This window comes from Cavia porcellus, unplaced genomic scaffold (assembly GCF_034190915.1).
Source record: "Cavia porcellus strain 051 isolate PalLab524CR breed Dunkin Hartley unplaced genomic scaffold, mCavPor4.1 scaffold_25, whole genome shotgun sequence".
Classification (NCBI taxonomy): domain Eukaryota; kingdom Metazoa; phylum Chordata; class Mammalia; order Rodentia; family Caviidae; genus Cavia; species Cavia porcellus.
In genome coordinates, this window is record NW_026947508.1 from 33,051,352 (window position 1) to 33,070,970 (window position 19,619).

The 19,619-nt window shown below is 40.5% G+C and overlaps 3 long non-coding RNA genes across 4 annotated transcripts in view; 2 read left to right on the forward strand and 1 right to left on the reverse strand.

Annotated features, from left to right (window-relative positions):
- Nucleotides 1–8,845, reverse strand: part of LOC134472815 (uncharacterized) — a 38,597-nt gene extending 29,752 nt beyond the window's left edge. Inside the window, exon 1 of the long non-coding RNA XR_010042792.1 lies at nt 8,446–8,845. This is a non-coding gene — a long non-coding RNA (uncharacterized LOC134472815). The remainder of the gene's footprint in view (nt 1–8,445) is intronic.
- On the forward strand, nt 116–2,272 carry LOC134472816 (uncharacterized). 2 transcript variants are annotated; one of them, XR_010042794.1, is made up of 3 exons: nt 116–558; nt 952–1,110; nt 1,667–2,272. It is a non-coding gene; the product is annotated as an uncharacterized LOC134472816 (long non-coding RNA). The 2 variants fall into 2 exon arrangements; XR_010042793.1 differs by lacking the exon at nt 1,667–2,272 and adding an exon at nt 1,269–1,576.
- Nucleotides 8,846–11,920: 3,075 nt separating the features above from the next.
- LOC134472814 (uncharacterized) lies at nt 11,921–17,480 on the forward strand. Its single transcript, XR_010042791.1, has 2 exons — nt 11,921–12,408; nt 16,005–17,480. It is a non-coding gene; the product is annotated as an uncharacterized LOC134472814 (long non-coding RNA).
- Nucleotides 17,481–19,619: the final 2,139 nt, after the last annotated feature.

Below are 19,619 nucleotides of genomic sequence, written 5' to 3' on the forward strand. Positions count from 1 at the left end.
TATTTCAGGTACAGGACAGATCTGGCACCTCGTATATTTTGCAGGTTCCCTGAAGCACTTTTTGCTTAGGCTTACCTCATCACAAACAGATCTCAACTGCACATCCACATGGACAAAAGATGCAGGCTAAGAAACATGAATTTTCCCCTCCCAGAGAGTGATCTGCACATATCTCTGTATCCTGGGGACCACAGTCCTGTCTGGAATGGGCACGGCCCTAAACACTGTGTCCCTTATGGAGACACAGGTTTTCCAAGAATTCCTTGTACCCACTGCTGCACACAGCATGGACTGTAGCTCTATTGTTTTCCTCCAAATACAGAAGAGATTTTATACCACTGGGCTCACATGAGAAGCCTCCCCCCATGCTCTTCACTCTTTCTGCACCACTGCACCCACCAGGGAATTTTCGTTTTGCCCCAGGGAGGACATTCCCTGGCAAGTCTCACATAAAATCTGGCTCTAGCTTTGCCTTACCTGATTAGGATGCTTCAGTCCCAATTCTCATAATGAGGCTCCCTCTTCAGCTCCTGGGGCTGCTACTGCTCTGGATCATTGGTAAGGACACCAGGAGATGAGGAGGGGCATGGAGAGAGGGGGTGAGTTTTGGGGTTCATCTGCTGCCTGGCTAAGTTCAGTACATACATGAGATGCACATCCCTGACTTGAAGCATGGGAGTGTGAGTTTAGATCAGTGAGGGAAGGAAATTCCTGAAGGACTGAGGACCAGGCTTCTCATGAAGATTGCCTCAAAGAATGAGAGGGCTGCCCAGATGAATTCTAGAGGGAACCTTGTGATTAAAAACCTTGGATACAATCTCAAATTTGAAAATTTTCCACTGCACTTTAAAATAAAGATACTAACTTCACTTGATAATGATAAAACAGAAATCTATCAAAATGGCTCATAATGTTCCTTCCTGATATTTCACTTCTCCTTCATCATTTTAGGATCCACAGGAGATGTTGTCATGACTCAGACCCCACTCTCTGTGTCTGTGGCCCTGGAGAGCTGACCTCCATCTCCTGCAGGTTCAATCAGAGCCTCCTACATAGTGATGGAAACACCTATTTGAATTGGGTGGTGCACAAGCCAGGCCAGGCTCCAAGGTATATAATTTTTCTGTTTTCCAAAAAGTTATCCTGGACCCAAGACAGGTTCAGTGGCAGTGGGTCAGGAACAGATTTCACACTGAATATCAGCAGGGTGGAGGCTGAGGATGATGGGGTTTATTATTGTATGCAAGATTTATATATTCATCCCACAGTGCTAGAGCACCAAACACAAAGCTCCCTGCCTGGGGAGACCCACAGCACAGGCTTCTCTGCATGAGAGGAAGAGACTGAAGAATCAGAACAATAAGTTGCAGCTGAGGCCTCTGCCCAGGCCTGAGAGTGAGGAAAACAGCAGAGCAGCCAAGACCTGTGCTCTGCTGAGGCCTCTGACACAGAGAGAAGGCTGAAACTCTCTTCCAGGGGTTCCTTTGAGCCCTCAAATTTCTGGGTATTTTTTTTTAAGAAAATGGATAAAGCCAAACAAGACACACAATAAATTTAGCCTAAAATGACTATTAAATTGTAGTGTCTCATGATTTATAATCGATATTGCACCTTCTTTATACCACATGATAATCCAATGGGTATATGGTGACCATGCTTCTCTCAGCCTGTCTGCAGCTCCTGGAGAGCTTCCTGCATCTCAGAATAGCAAAGTTGAGGGCTGGCAATAGTGAGCTCCTGAGACTCCATGGATCATCAAGAAGTGATGCTTCTTGAAGGGATCTTAGTCTTACTGACTCCATGGTGATTAAAGATCCTGGCTAAAAGAAACTTTAGTCCTGTGACATCTCTCTCATCAATGTAGCAAGGCAAAGGTGAGCATCTAAATTGTGACCCTGCCTCATCACATATTGGGGTTGACATGAGAGAAGTTGAATGATCCTTATTTTGTCGCCATCCTTTCCTGCTTCCTGGTATCCCCTCCGCCTGGGTAGCACTTACACTCTCCTATACACCGGGTCATCAAGCCAGGATCAAGAAAATAAGTATGTGATTTAATAGGTAGAACATTAAACACTTTGTGGAATGTTTTTAGGTCTAAGCTTGTATTGTCATATGTTATGTTTATTAATGTGCACTTGCTGTACTTCTATGTACAGTGTGGGTAGTTGGCATTATGTACATAACACATTTTAATTATTTTTAATTCCTCTTGCAACCTTTATCTTCTCTTCCCTGTCTCTCTAGTTTCCCTATCAATTTGCAGAGCATTTAGCAGCTTATTTTGTATTATCTGTCTTATTTTGCTATTTAATCTATTAATACTTTGGATTTCACATCTAAGAGAAACAATGGGATATGTACGGTTGTGTGTTGATATATTTCATCTAACATAAGGGTCTCAAGCTGCATTCATTTTCGTACAAATGACTCATTCATTTTTATGGCTCTGGAGTACTCCACTGTGTAAGTACATTTCTTTATATCCATTCATCTGTCCATAGTTATGAGCTGCATCCAATATTGAGTGCTTATAAGTTGTGCTGCTCTGAACATGGCTGTGAATGAATCATTGTAATTAGATGTCCTGAACCCTTTGTGGAAAATAACTAGAACCAGAAGAGTGGAGTCAAGCTGAATTTCTATTTTTAGGTTTTTGCAGGCTCTGCATATAGAGATCCATGCTGGTTGTACTAGTTTCCATCTCTACCAACCAAACAGAAGAGTGTATTTTTCCCCACAGCCTCATCAATATTTCGTGTTATTTGATTTCTATAGGGTGGCCATTTTTCCTGTGAGAAAATGTAACCTCACTGTTGTTTTAATTTGCATTTTTCTCAGAGCTGGTAATACTGAAAATTTCTTTATATATTTACCATTTATTCTTCTTCTTCTAATAACTTATTGTTCTTCTTCTAAAAACTTATTATTCTTTTTCTAAAAACTCTCTGACCCTTTCATTTACCCATTTTTGATTGACTCTTATTTAGGAGGTCTGTTTATTTTAGAGTTCTTTACATGTTGTCAGCATTAATCTCCTTCCTAATGAGCATGGGGCAAAGAATTCTCCTCGTTCTACATTTTGTTTTTTCACTCTTTCAGCTGCATCTTTAACTACACAGAAGCATTTTAATTTAATAGAATTTAATTTGTTGTTTCTTGATGTTATTTCTGGTACACTGGGGTTCTGTTCAAAAAGGCTTTATTTATTCTTATGCCCTCAAAATTTTATCTATATTATTATCTACCTGAAGATTAAGTGCTTCTGTATTAAAGTCCAGGCTTTTGATTCATATTTATTATATTTTACTGTATGATGAGAAATACAGGTTTAGGCTGAATATTCTCACTGTGTAGCCAGTTTTCCTAATGCTATCTGTTAAACAGGCTGTCTTTCCACCAAGCACAGATATTTGAGGAAGCTCTGTACATTTAATCTGTCCAATTATTGAAAACAGGCTCACACAGAACAGTTTTTGTGCAAGATCCTTTCTGTTGTCTTCCTCACATGCTCTTCTAGTCATAAGAATCCAACCTCACACACAACCCTACCCCAGCCAAGTACAGAACACAAACCATTCTCCATGTTACACAAAACCCAGTGTCTAATGTGGGCTAATGATCTTGTGATATCCGCTTATACTCCTGCTCTCAACCCAGCACCTGATCACAACGGTCATGATTAAATGCTCCACTTCCAGATACCACCTTCTAAGTGAAAGAGCCACCACACTTTCATCAGGGTCAGAGTCACAATGGGGAGCCTGATGAGCAGGGGCAATGGTACCTGGCAAGGAAGTGAGGAGGAGAAGAATTCAGCAATCCATGGGTAAAAAGCAGGCCAAGGGAACAGACATTGGGAGAAAGCAGGTCTGGTAAGATGTACAGTTAGTCAGTAGAGAGCAGGCAGGGCAGACCACACAGGAACTCTTTGCAGAGCTCAGAAAAGTCCCAATTCCAAGACTGCAGGTTTAGCTCAGTGGCAGAGTGCTTCATTAGGATCCTGAGAGCCTGGCTTCACTCTTAAATATCCACAAACAGAAGAAACAGATAGAAGAAAGCTCCCATCTTCATCTATCACCAGACCAGTCTCCTCTGAATCTGTGGACATGGATCAGGACATGAGGAGTGTTCAGGGTTCTGTACCAGATTCGAAACTCAGCAGCCAAGGATGGCAACCAGGCTTGGGTCTTGGGGACCACAGCAATAAATCACTGAAAACTTTAAGAACATAGCTGATTTCATGTATTTCTTTATTTTGGGTGAATTATTTTTATTATCATTATTTTGTGTTTCATATGAGAGATGGATCATTCATACATTCAAATGAAAAATCACAGCATTGGGGACAATTCCTTGACTTACACAGGATGGCTAAGATGAACAGCTGGGGATGTCATGCTGCATCTGATGAGATCTCCTCCATACCTCCTCCATTGGGAAGAAAACCTCTGGCCAGAGAAAGATACCCTCAAGCATTCACGCATCAGGATTGTTAAGTTTTTTGCCAGCAAATGAAGACTTCAGCTCTTGAAATGCTCTAATCAGCTCTCAGACAGGTTCAGGACCTTCACATCACCCGAGGCTTAGGAAGTCCACAAATCAAGTGACATTAGGGCTCATTGTTGGGAGACCACATTCTGTCCACTGATGAGATTTTGCACATGAGCTCAGGTCCATATTCCAGTCTCACCATTTAACACTGTGTATGCACTGTCTCCAACTGTAGAGCAAAATACCATGTAGATCTTACTTTTGCATTGTCTACGAAATTATAGTTAAGACTATTACTCAACTCAGTTCTTAACACTCCCATGCAATTCCCTGAGAGAAACATGATCCTCAAAATTTTGCACTACAAAAACAATGAGCCAGATTTAAGAACAGGAATTCTTCCACAAATGAGAAATCTATAACATAATACTTTACTTTCTTTGCACTGGGGTCCAAGAAGCTCAGTGTTAGAGCATATCCACGGTCATGGGACTTTTTTTCCTTTTAGGATAGTTATGTAGTATTAAAATTTATGTTTATGAAAAGTAAACATTTCAGGACATATTTCTATTGATTTTGATACATACATACATACACACACACACACACACACACACACACACACACACATACATCTTCAAAAACCTATTTGGTCTTTAGAGCAGGTCCAGCATCCTTAGACATTCCAGGGTGCACTCTGTTCACTCACTACAAACACACCTAAGACTCACTGCTTGCCTACCCCTGCATAAACTCTCTGGATGTTTCACATGTTCATATGCAGCTTTCCTGTAATGAGAACATCACAAACTATTTGAATTGTTGTTTTTCTCTATAGAAAAGGTTGTTTTAAGCTTTGTAGAATATATATCAATTATTCTTGTTTTCATAATTCTGTGGGTTTCTCAAGTGTAGGTGAAGCTCTCATCTTGGTGCATCCCCATTACATCTGTGCATGGCACCACCCACATCACCAGGTGCTTTACCTGATACCATTCAACATGTCTGTTATCGCAGTAAACACCTGCATACCAAGCAAGTAAAGAAAGGCCACTTCATAGAGAGACAACTTGAAGATCCAGTGCAGAACTTCAACAATTACAAGTGGTCCATGAGACTCATCTTCATTGCTTCTATGCTTCAAAGAACAGTCAGTGCTTATTTCCATTTGAAAGTGGATGCATGAATGGAATTAGTTAGCACATTGCAAGTTTTTCTTCTTCAGAAACAGACTTCTTTTAATGAACTGAATTTGAAATTAACTGACTGTGAAGTAGAATATCTGGGGAACCCTTAATTCCTGTGGACTGAGGATCTTCAGTGCTGACATCTGGAAAGCACACAAGGAGGCAGCACACACAGGAGCAGCCTAGAGAGGGGCCGGGAGATAAAATTCTGACAGATGGAAAGGTAAGGGACACAGTCTCAGGCACACCTCTAGGAGCTGAAGAATCACAGATTCCCTTCTAGATCGTCCAGAGTGAGTTCATCCTGACAGCATCCTGGCTCTATCACACTAAGGACTGAGATGTACTTATGACCTCCAGAACTGTAAAATGATGACTTTTGAATGTTCAAGACATAATTGCATACAAAGTCTTACTGTACAAATAAAAAAGTAATGTGAATGTCTTTACTGAGTTTTCCTGTAAGACTCTTCCATAATAAAGGATGTAAGGGACACCAATCATTTAATTTTCTGCTGAACGCTGTCACCTTTCTTATCAGGAGGAATGGGCAGACTCTTTATGTAGACAAAGAGAGTGCAACTCCTGTGTCACATGGTCAGCAAACAGCAAGACAGACACTAAAATGAGTTTGTCCTCCAGGGTGAGTCACATATGGAGAATCACTACAACATTCTTGACAGTCATTATGTGCCATATCTTCAAATTAGAAGTTAATGATGGCAACAGTGAAATCTCTTCCAGACCCACATTCAATGAACTGAAGAGAGACCCCAAACTCTAAGCTATCTGTGCAGCGAGCCAACAGTTTCTGATGGAACCAGGATGAGTGGCTGACCTGCTTGATCCTAGCCTGGGCAACACAGTGAACTCAAGGCCAGCCTAAACTACAAAGTGAGAACCTGACTCAAATGCCCCAAACAAAAATAGATTTTAAAGGACTCACTTCCCTAAGAACAATTTTAATTAACTTAATAAGTGAGTATGTACACATATGCATTTATATATAGCTATGTGTACACATTTATAGGTGTGTATTCACTCATGTGTGTATATAAATACAAATTAATATATAAATACTTATATATGGATACATTTCTGCACATAAATATTTATAATACACACATAAATATGTTAACATGTATTCAGACTTACAGTTAATATCTCCATGTGGAGATAGCTAGGACAGTATATTCACCACCGCCCAGGAACTGCATACTTATTAGCTAAGGCACAATCATTTTCCCCTTCTCCACTTGTCTTCAACAAGACACCTACTTCCCTAGCTAAACTAAGCATTTTTTAAAATCTTCCTTCCAATCCTTTTGAAAGCAGTGCCCTTATGGAGATTAATCACTGGGCCAGGAAGCTTACGGGGGAACACATTTTCTAACATCAAAGTAGTTCACCTGGAAATGACAGTTGCTAGAAATGTTTCCTAGATCCACAGTGTTACTAGCAGAAAGTTGCTCTGATGAGCAGTAATTGTGATGTCGGGGTGGTTTCTCCTACTGGGGAAGAGAACTTTGCACTGTCTTCCAATAGAGACTCAGCCTGTAACAATGGAATCCTTGCTCCCGAGATGGATGCCACTTAGACTTTTTCTCTATTGCTTTTCCCCCAAATACACAGGATTTGGATGAGATGAAATTATTTTCTTCTGTTTCACTTACTGCTGATTCCTGTGAGACAGATGAGGAACAGGGCCTTAAGAGTCCAGACAGGTCCAATAAGTGAACTTTTCCACCTCTTGAAGTATTCAGAAATAACACACACACTCAGAAGGTAAAATCATCCAAGACACTTGGTGCACACTTGTAACCACAACACAGTGGTGGCTGAGGCAGGAGAATAGACAGTTGGAGATGAAGCTGGGCGAGTGAACAGCACAGTGAGATGCAGTCTCAAAATCTGGGAAATGAAACAGACTGGTGTGGCTAATTGTGAATGTCCCAGGCTTAAGCCCCAATGCACACACACACACACACACACACACACACACACACACACACACAGAGAGAGAGAGAGAGATGATGATGATGATGATGATGATGATGATGAGCACATCTAGAGATCCTTTTATTTACAATAAAAGCACACATTACAAAATCCTTATTCGCTTATTTTCCCATAAACTCAGTTTCTCAGATATGTAAGGATACACTGCAGCTCTTGAGCTGTCATAAAGCATACCATGTACTTACAGACTGGTATCAGTATGGCTTTGTTTTCTCATGGTTTTAGGAAAAGTCTGAAAGTGACCCTCTTTCCACAGTGACCATCTTACATAAGTCCAGGAAATATCAGCCACTGATTTTAATTACACTGGCACATTAAAAATCAGATTCAATAGTGCCATTCTAATATTTAGAATGTCTCTTTAAACTATGGACCATGGCTGCTCTGTATCTGTTATAAAAGTAGAAATGAAAAAGATGATTTATGATTACTCAGAAAAGAGTAGCATAATATATTATTCCTTATTCACTTTATATAAAGTCAAGAGAAATTTTTTTCTTAAAAAAAGTTTTGATTGAGGGGAAGGAGCAAAGATGGCAGATAGATAACAACTGGCTACAGATGCTCCCTGAGATAGTCAACTTAGAATTCAACATAATACAGTGTGTGGAGTCCCAAATAGAAGGAGATGAATTCTCTTGTCCCAAGAAGAAATTGAGTTGAGATGAACCAACCAAACATACAATCCCGGTGCTATTATTGGAACAGTAAAGGTTCAGTGTTCCCGCTGCAGCAGGCGACTTACCAAACATCCAGGGTCCCACCACGACTTGCTGAGCTGTCCAAGGTCCCACTGCTTTGACTCACTGGAGGCACACTTACATTGAGTTTGGGGGTCGGTGAGCTGAACAGAGAGCTGAGTAGACAGGGTACCTACATCAACCTGTGGTGAGTGACAGGAGGGGAGCCATTGCGTTCAAAGGGGGCTCCAGCAGATGACATTCTGGGGCTGTGCAGGACTGGCAAGTACAAGGGGCAGCAGTGACTTCAGTCAGTTGTTCTCTTGCCGAACAGGATTGTTGGAGTGAGCTAGGCCTGGGTCACATGATCTGGCTGAGACCCAATAAGTTATCTGAAATCAAGTCCTTACAGTGGTGGTGCACACTAACCACACTAACCCAGTGGAGCCTCAGAAGTTTGACTGACCCAGAGGGGAGGCGGTGCAAAGTAATATGCAGTTCAGGCCACAGCAGCATGACTGACCTAGGCGGAGGCAGCACAGGGTAATACAGTGCAGGCTACAGCAGCTTGACTGACCTGGAGGGGAGGCAGTGCAAAGTAATACAGTGCAGGCCACAGGAGCATGAATGACCCAGAGGGGAAGGGCCAGCATACGCTGTCCCCGTGTGCAACTCACTAGCACACAGCAGTGGGAAGGGTCATCTAACAAGTGCATTTCAGAAGAATTGCAACCAACAAAGAAAGAAACTGGGGCCTCCTGGAAGAAGTAAAAAATATGGGAAGAGGAAGCAACAACAAAAAGTCCCCAGGTCCCAACCCTGAGAACACTGATCCAGGAAGGGTAAATACTAAGGGAAATGAGAACATCAAACATGCAATATCACACACGGTGCCAGTAGACATAAAGAGACATATTCAGGACCTCATAGACGAGTTCAAAAGTGAAATATTTAGCCAAGTAAAGCAAGATGTAAGAAGACTAATAAAAGAGATATTAAGCACCCCTCAAGCAGACACAGATAGAAGAAGGGAAGAACACAAACAAAGGAGAGAACCATTTGATAAAGAACATAAAAAATAGAATATATGAAGCACATTGAAAGAGATTACCAGGAAATTAAAAACTCTATGGAAAGATGCAAATCAGCTTGTAAGAAACTAAGGATAGAGTATTTGAACTGGAGGACAATATTTTAATGTGGGATTATGAAAGGGAAAACTTTTTAAAAATACAAGGAAGCAAGCAATAACAATACAAAGGCTAGAACACAACAAGAGGATCTATAACTTGAGAATAAAGAATGTGAGTTATTCACAGAAATAATTCAGGAAAATTTCCCAAACATAGGAAAAGGATATGATATTCTGATATATGAGGCATACAGAACTATAGCCACATACACCCAAAAGAGAGCTACACCCAGGCATATAATAATCAAGATCCCAGAAATTCAGTATAAGAATAGAATATTAAAAGCTGTTACAGACAAGAAACAGATAACCTATAAAGGAAGGCCCATCAGAACAATGGCAGACTTCTTGACATGAAACATCAAGTTAAGAAGAGCATGGAGCAAAATATTCCAAGTCCTGAAAGAAAATAACCTCCATCCCAGATTGATACACCCTTCTAAACTGTCTCTAGAAATTAATGGAGAAACACGATGCTTCCCAGACAAAGAGAAACTTGGAAGCTCACAAGCACCAATCCAACTCTACAGAGAATACTGAAGGGCATTCTACAGAGAGAGAAAAGTACTAGGATTCCAGGAATAATGAAAGAGAGCCTTCAATGAATGGAGCAGAAAACAGAAGGAAGAAGATAAGCAGACAACTGATGGCAAAAAAAAAAGCATAACAGAAATGAGGCAGAGAAGATTTTATTCAAAACTGATATGATTGATAATATCAAGTCTGGGAGTCTAAGCAGCTACACTGAAGATGACAAGACTCTACGATACGCATTCTGGTTTGATAAATGCCACTTTTTGAAGTTCTATACTATGTACAAAGTTATGTTTTTATTAATACTGTTATGTACTGATATATACAATTATACTAGGTCTAATGATATAGCCAACTCTATTGGAGACAGCAAGAGGCAACACAGGAACCATGGTAAAACTTTTGTACAATGGTCTTATATGTTTCTTTCATTTCATGTGTTTATAGCAATATGTATGTTTTAAATTGCTTTGTTTTGTTTCTCTCTCTAATATAGAAAAGATAGGAATACATGTTAAGAATCATGCATGTTTAGAATCTATAAACAGTTTATGTGAACTTATCTTATGACACATGATGAAATGAACAGATATTTTGAAGAAAAAGAGACACAAAATTTCTCAGTACTGATCCTGGAGTGTCATAATGCGAGACTCAGGAATAATATTATTCTTTGTTCAGAGTGAAATTAGCCTGTTTGGTTTTATTAAATCTCAACATAATTGAAGGTATGGCTGACTGCATGTGAGTGTATAAGACTAATTAATCATGTTTCTAAGTTTTTGTTTGATAGTTGAACAGAAATGCTTCAATCTCACTGTTTGAATCCCCGCTTTATATGATCTACTTTAGTATCTTAAATAACTATTTGTAAGACACAATCATCAACTAGCGATTTCTTACTCTTTTATTTTTTCTATGAAATTATATATGATTTCCACCCATTTTCTGTTTTATTTAGTCTTTCTTTAAATTATAATTTAAAAAAAAGACACTACAGTACCGTGCTGATCACGGAGTATCATAATGTGAAATCCAGCAATACTATTATTCCTTATTCAGAATGGCATTAACCTGCTTTATTTTGTTTAGTCTAAGCATAAATGAAGATATGGATAACTGCATGTATGTTTAAGTGTATAGGACTGACCACCATGTTACTAAGCTTTTGTTGGACAGTTGAACAGAACTGTTTTCAGTATCGCTATTTGAATTCCCACTTTACATGTTCCATTTTTGTATCTTGAACAACTATTTGTAACATGACAATATGTAAACATCAACAAGTGATTTCTTGCTGTTTATTTTTTCCTCTGAACGTATATATTATTTCTACCTATTTTCGGTTTTGTTTAGCCTTTCTTTAAATAAAATTTTAAAAAGAAGTTTTAATAAATTAGACAAATAGATAGATAGATATCATAATATATAAACATATATATATCTACAGAGAGAGAGAGAGAAACATGACTAGATATTTACTAATTTCCAAATCTACTTATGAAGAATTTTATGTGCACTATATAAGGCATATTTTTTTCCTATTAGTCTTGCCTTCAACAGAGTTACTGGTTGCTAACTGGAAGACAGATATTTTTTCTCCATACACATTCCGTTTGATTTAGTGCTTTTATGCTATTTAATTTCTAGGTGAAGACAAAGATTGTTTTTCATCTTTTTTCGAGATGATGAGCATTTACCTGGCTAGAAGGACTTCACAGCTCTGCTACTTGATATTAATGATAGAAAAATTTAAAATGAGTTCTTATGAAGAAAGAATTGCATCTTTCCCTTCAAGGAGGGTAAAGAGCATGAGACTATCCTTCCCAGAGACTGATCTGTAAACCCCTCATATCCTGGGGTCTGCAGTACTGTCTGGATGGACAGAGCCCTGAGCACTGTATCCTTGCTGCAGATGTAGATTTTCCGAGGGAGCCTTGTACCCAATGCTGCACACAGCATGGACTTTAGCTCTATTGTTTCCCCCAGATACAGAGGACGATTTATACCACTGGGCTCACATGAGAAGCCTCCCACAATGCTCTTCACTCTTTCTGCACCACTGCACCCACCAGGGAATTTGCATTTTATCCCCAGGGAGGACCTACCCAGGCAAGTTTCAGATAAAAGCTGGCTCTAGCTGTGCCTTGACTGATCAGGACTCTTCAGTTCAGTTTCTCAAAATGAAGCTACCACTTCAGCTCCTGGGGCTGCTACTGCTCTGGGTCACTGGTACGGATACCGGGAGATGTGGAAGGGCAGGGGACGAGAGGGTGAATTTCTGGATCCCACCACTCCCTGGGTGAGTTCTGTTCATACATGAGATGTGCAACGCGGACTTGAAGCAGGGCTGTGTGAATTTCCATCAGGGAATTAAGAAGAAAATTTCTAAAGAATCAGGAATAGTCAACTGATAAATATTGTAACAAAGAAAGATATGGATAAGGAGATGAATTCTAGAGGGATTCTCGTTATTAGATATTGGAGTTATCTCAAAATTGAAATGTTCATTGTATATTAAAATACGAAAAAGTTAAGTTTGATATTTGAAAAAAAGAGAAAAGAATAAAAATGCATCATGTTTGTATGTGATGTTGCATTTCTCCTTTATACTTTTAGCATCCAAGGCAGATGTTTTGTTGTCCCAGACCCCACTCTCCCTGTCTATCACACCTGGAGAGCTGGCCTCCATCTCCTGCAAGTCCAGTCAGAGCCTCCTGGACAGTGATGGAAACACCTATTTGCATTGGGTTGTCCACAAACCAGGCCAGGCTCCACGAGGAATGATTTATTGGGTTTCCAATCGGGAATCTTGGACTCCAGGGAGATTCAGTGGCAGTGGGTCAGGGACAGATTTCACACTCAAAATCAGCAAAGTGGAACCAGAAGATTCTGGAATTTATTACTGTTATCAAGGTACACATGCTCCTCGCACTGTGCTACAGCCCTGAACACAAACCTCCCTGCCTGAGTAGGCCCAGCTGCCCTCCTGCACTGCTGTCTGGGGAGAAGAACAGTACAGCCTGCTCTGTGTGAGAGGAAGAGGTTGAAGAATCAGAACAGCAAGTTGCAGCTGATGCCTCTGGCTGGGCCTGAGACTGAGGAAAACAGCAGAGCAGCCAAGACCTGTGCTCTGCTGAGGGCTCTGACACAGAGAGAGAAAGATGGAGCTAGATTCCAGAGGATTGTAGTGGCTTAAACATTCGGTGTTTTATGAAATTGAAAAAAAAAAACTAAACCAAATTAACCATGAATGTAGCTAAAAATAATAACAAGGTAGAAATGGATTCTAAGGTAGATACTTTCTCTTGCACTTTCTCGTATCATGTGAAAATCCAGTGGAATACAATCCCCATGCACTGTCCGTTCAGCCAATCTGGGATTCCCAGGATGCTGTGCCCATTTCAGGATGACAGAATTAAAGGGATCACTTCCGTTATTGCAATGTTAGATATTCTATGATTCTATGGATCACTGGGAAGTGATGCTCATTCATGGCTCTTGGTCTTAGGAGTCCATGGTGAGTAAAGATCCTGGCCTGAAGTAACGGCAGTCCTGTGACATCTCTCTAATCAATGTAGCATGACAAACTTGAGCAACTAAATTGTGATTCGGCCTCATCGTAACCTGGGGATGAGTGATCCTTATTTCGTGATATCCAGGAATACAGCTACCAATCAGGGGTCAAACAAATCCTCACAAAATTTCTCACAGAAATTAGTAGCAGTTTGTCTTGCATTTTATGGCAAATTTTTGCCTCTGTTCCCCATCACCAACACATACGCAATTTTAGTCTCCACAAGGATCTTTGTTTCCAAGATTTTATAGGCAAACAAAACATGCAGAACTAATACTTCCAGCATAAAAGCAGGTACCTCACACCTCCCCCTCATCCTCATGAAAACTGGTAAATCTCAATAGGCTCCACTTCTTCCTTTCTGTGACAACTGCTATCCTCAAACTTATATTTAACATGAGACAAGTGAAGACTGATAATAGGCAGTGTTGACGCCTGTTTGCTCCTCATGGTCTTCCAGACAGCTTACAAAGTAGACACTAAAAATTTCCTCTAATGCCATATTCCAAGTCATCATGTGATTTTATTTCCCCGTGCTAGATTTTTTGAAACATGGGTACATTCTGGTAATATTTTAAAGTAACAAGAAATAGAATTTCTGTCATCCTGGACATGAACTGAGACAGAAAACCAAATCAAACACTGCTTATAATTTGCTATGAAGCCTCCCTCGATGGGAAGGCAGAAAAAGCAACACTGGGAAACAAGGGGAAATAAGGGCTTGCAGTGGAACATATTTCCAATACTGAGATGGCCCCAGACCGCCACTCAACACTTGCATACGTGGGATTCTGGAGCTCTGGGAAGTGATGTGAACTGGAGATGCAAATATAGGGATAGAGGTGAGGTCACCAGGAAATGAGGGGAAGTAGATGAGGACAGACTGGTCCTTAAAAGGCAGCCCAATTCTCAGAAGTCAGGACACAAGGGGAAACGCACATTGGAGACTGTAGAGTAGGAGTCACCTGTGGGAAGGAGAGAGAGAGGGGAAAACTGACAGAGACAAGGACAGAAGCAGAGAGACAGAGTGACACTGAGACAGGGGGACACATAGGAAGGGTGAGAAATTGAGACCCTAGAGTCAAGATAGTGTTTTAAGAATCTCTTTTTCTTTCACAAATGTATGATTAAAGTGTTGATTGAATTTAGAAATGTCCTTCAGCGCAGGTTGTTATAAATGGCGGAACCACTGTGTCACTTAGAAAATCACAACTCTTTCTGCAAATGGCAAGACTTCCCAAACTGTTTGTAAAACAGATGACTCTTTGCTGCCACCTGTTGGTCAGCTTTTGAAGGACAAGTTTCACGGAAAATTGCTAACATTCCCTTTGTATTCTTTTCAATTTGTTTCTACCACGCTGTTGCTATGGCAAATAGAAAAACCAAATGAACACACAAGATTCAGATGCAGATTTATTTGCACTTATTGTCAATGACAAGGAGTCAATCCCTGTAACAATGTCAGCCACAACGGCTTAGGGAGAAAGATTTTTATGGGGTTACCAAGTGTAAATACAGAGGTAAAGCACTTGGCTGTCTTTGCTTGGTTCTTGCAATACTTATCCCAGTGACCAGCTATGCATCACAGTGACCTGCCTTTTCTAAGAAACTGAAGTAACAGGAACTGTAGCAGGATCTGAGCACAAACAGAAACTCAAGGACACAGGCTTGCAGGGGGCCTGTTTCTGCTCCCCTGCACTCTGCTTTGAAAAGCGCAGATCCCTTTGCAGTATCCCAGAGCACTGAAGCTGTGAAGAGCCCGATGCCTCGCGTGTAGCGTTGTTTTTTTAGAATATAATGTGCAAGTTCACATCCTAGTTGTGCAAATATTGATGAGAAGTGATACAAATACAATGAAGCCCTCATTGACGCTTTTCTCCCCCAGAATCAGAGATTTTCCTCATGTAGTTGGAAGACTCTTAAAATAACTTTTATAAAGCAATGGTTACGTGTTATGTAAGTTTAAAAAAATCTACACAAAAGTGTATGAGGGCGGGGGACACAGCTCAGCTCAGTGGCCCCTTGCCTATGTGACAAGTTCAAAGTCTTGAGTTTAATTTCTGTACCCGCCCACCAAAGCAAACACTTGTGCAAATACTGTAGGGCACCAGTGTAAACTACTATAGAGCCCCAGCTGTTCCTCTTTCTTCCTTGGGATCAGATTTTTCCCAGGCAAGTGGAAGCTTTTTACTTTACAAAGAAATGTGCGCGTGCTGCCCCCTCCTGGTCATTCTCATGCACTGCAAATTCCTAGGAAGATCTTTTCTCAGATTTCTTCTTTCAAACATACTGAAATATTTTATTCACCATCCTGTTACCAGGTTAATGACTACAGAAGAGATTGATTATCGCACAACATTGGACCTCTGAGTCACTGGATGACTCGAGTGTACCGTTATTCCTATTTCATCTGTCGGAAACAGCCTCAGAAGGAACATAGTGTGCAAGACCATTTGTTTTCTTCCTTGCGCTGGATCCCCAGGGCTCTTCCCATCATTTGAACGGCACCTCCCATCCTCCTCATCTTCAGTCTATTAGAGCATACGCACCGAAGCTCTGCTGTCTGTGCTCTGACATTATAGGCATGGGATTCTGCTGTCACTGAATATTCTGGCCGCGGAATACAACTACTGACAAAACACACACAAGCACACACCCACAGAGAGAAACTCATACACAAACACACACAATCAGATCGTTCCTCAAATACTACATAGCCACAGTGTAAAATAGCTATAACTGTAGTTATTAAGCAAAATATACTGAAATTTTAAAAAATCAATATTTTACTTTATCTAAAACGTTGCTCTCTTGTGTGAAATCTGTTTTTTCATATTGAAGTTGTTATATTAATTTTGGTATTATTTATTCTTCAATCAAGATGCTAGTCAGATGACCCAAGGAATATTGGCATCCTTCCTTCAATTTTGCATTAAGATAAATGCTGCATGACCCACACACTAATCTGGCCCAGGAGCTCAAAGCACAGGGATGATTTTACAGAGCTCATAAAGAGGAGACTGCGAGTGATGGGCAGTGCCTTGTCACTGTGTCAGGACTCACCCTGGGGAAGGAAAACTTCTAATGTGAAAACACAGGGTGATTGATGGCAACCCCAGAGACCTTCACAGACACACAAAGTGCATTAGACTGTGGATTGCACTGCCTGGTGAGTGATACAGATTTGGTCATCTGTGTTTGGGAAGGAGACATTTTGCAGAGGAAACAACTGAGCTTCTGACTGAGAAAAACTGTGCCTCCATGTACTGGCTCCCACCTAATTTCAAGCCCACAGAAACAGGCTGAACAAGTCTGGTATCAGCCTCAAGGTCAGAAACCATCCTGAGCTTCAGGGAAAATAAAGTTGAGGCTCGCTGAGTCTATACACCACCTCAGCATAAAGTGACTGCTGGCTTGGTGAGATAAATCAACATGGATCTGGACTCTGTCTCTACATAGTCTCTACTAGTGATAGCAGAGACACAACTGGGAGTAGAGCTTTTATCTCTCTATCTACCATGACTTATTTTTTCTTTATTTTTTGATTTTTTTATATGAATGTAAACATGGTTTCCAGTTTTCTTGGGGTGGAGGTTCTGTTCTTTTCATTCTCTGATTTCTGCTCTTTCCTTGCTATCTTTTGCACCACGTTCTGAAAATTGGAGTGATTCTCCTTTGTCTACCAGCCCTGCTTCTAATCTCTTCCTTTCCATCTGTTTCTCTATTTTTTCTACTAACTGCTCTTACATTTTCTCCTCTGAAATTTACATTAATATATTTAGAGTTTATACACTGCATACATTTTTCTATTCGTTTAAGATTTTGTAATATAAGGTGCTGGGAATTTAGCTCAGCGGTGTAAGCGCCTGCCTTGCAAGCAAGCAGTCGTCAGTTTGATCCGTGGTACTGATAAAAAGGAAAAACAGACACACAGACACACAAACACACAAAAACGGTTTTGTAATATAGCCAAAAATCAAGCTCACACAAGTAAAGGTGACAAGTTTGTGGTTACCTCAAGTTGACATTTTGCTAGGCTTTGTCTGACACTACTGTAAATTGTGAATATACCACTTTAGCCAAGGTGACATAATTGTGCTAACCAGCTGTTCTGCCTGGAAAACCAGGGCTGATATTGCATAAGGGGCACTGAAAACATTGTGGACCAGTGTCAAGGGACCAGGAAATGGGTCAAGTAGGCAGAAACTACTAACCTCATTAATTGAATAGCAGGATCTTACAACACACTCACAATGCAAAAGCTGTCTACACCTAGAAGACACTTCTGAGTAGTCATTTCCTAAAGGTTCTAAATAATAGCAGTCAGGATTTCCACCATAGGTGATTTATAAGCATCAACCCAAGAATTAAGCTGAGAAAAATAAAAATAGACAGTGAGAAGACAATTCCACAAGGTGCAACTCCAGATAATCAGTGAAACAAAGGCAAGCCAAGAGGGAAATGGGGTGGGACCATGCAAAAGCCACCTCTCTTGACTGTCTGAAGTGGTAACAACAAAGCAAATCAACAAGAATCTAGATCAAATCAAATCAGAAATAAATTCACAGATAACCCACATATAGTGACCATAATGAAAAACATCCCTAGTTACCCCACAGCAGATACAGATTTAAAATGGAGGAACTTAGGAAAATGAGAGAAGCCATAAAGACCAACATAGATATATAATGGAATTCATAAAAGAGATTCAAGGAGATATTCAGGAGATTGAAACTACCATTGAAAGTGTAAGCAGCAGAATAAGCCAATCCAGATGCTGCTGTATCATGTGAAGAAGAACAAAATAAGAATGATTACAGTTAATGGGATAAGCAGGAGATAGCATAAATAACAAAAATGACTGCTCAGAGACACCATGACAGAAAACTTTTCTGCGAAGGAAAAAGAATATGGCGTATGTATGAGTCAGCCATATAGAACTCTAGTTATGACCAACAAATCTACAGCAAGGCACAAGAGGGTCAGGATTCAAGAAATTCAGTTCAAGAATACAATCTGAAAAACTACCAGGGAAAAGGAAAAAGTACCTATACAGGAAACCCATCATAATCACAACTGACTTCTCGACACAAATCCTCAAATCTAGGGCACCTTGGAGTGAAGGACATCAAGCAGCTCACCCCCAAAATTTTCATTCCAAGCTAATAGTCTCTAAAAAACTATCTTTCAAAATTAATGGGGAAATAAGATACTTCCTTGACAAACAACAACTGATGAAATACATGATCACAGAGTTAGAACTCAGGATGTTCTGAAGGACACTCTAGAAAAGATTAAAAACGCATCATGTTTGTATGTGATGTTGCATTTCTCCTTTATACTTTTAGGATCCACAGGAGATGTTTTGTTGTCCCAGACCCCACTCTCTCTGTCTATCACACCTGGAGAGCTGGCCTCCATCTCCTGCAAGTCCAGTCAGAGCCTCCTGCAGAGTGATGGAAACACCTATTTGCATTGGGTTGTCCACAAACCAGGCCAGGCTCCAGGAGGAATGAAGCAAAAAAGGAAAGCAGGGAGAAGAGGCAGGAGAGGGGAGAGAAAAAACCAAAGACAAAAGAAAGGGAAAAATTTGGGATCCAGTTTTATTGTTTGTCACCAAGCCTGCCTGAGCTGCCGTCACTTTCATCCAGAAAGTCCTGAAGAGCACAGCAAACAGGAGCTCCAGTCCCGCCCTGGGCATGGGCCAAGCACCAGAATCCTGGGCCAGAACTCACTCTGTGCAGACTCCTGGGCCCTAAACTAAGCAGGCTCACAAGGACTCTCTGTGAGTGAAGTGAACAGCAAAGGGACAGTAGAAATGACCCTTCCCACAGCAGCTGTGAAGCGAAAAGAGGGCTCTAAGTACACTGGGGAATAAGTAGATTTTTTTAAAAGACAAGATATCTTTTAAAGTCATGAGTGCAGATCAATACAGC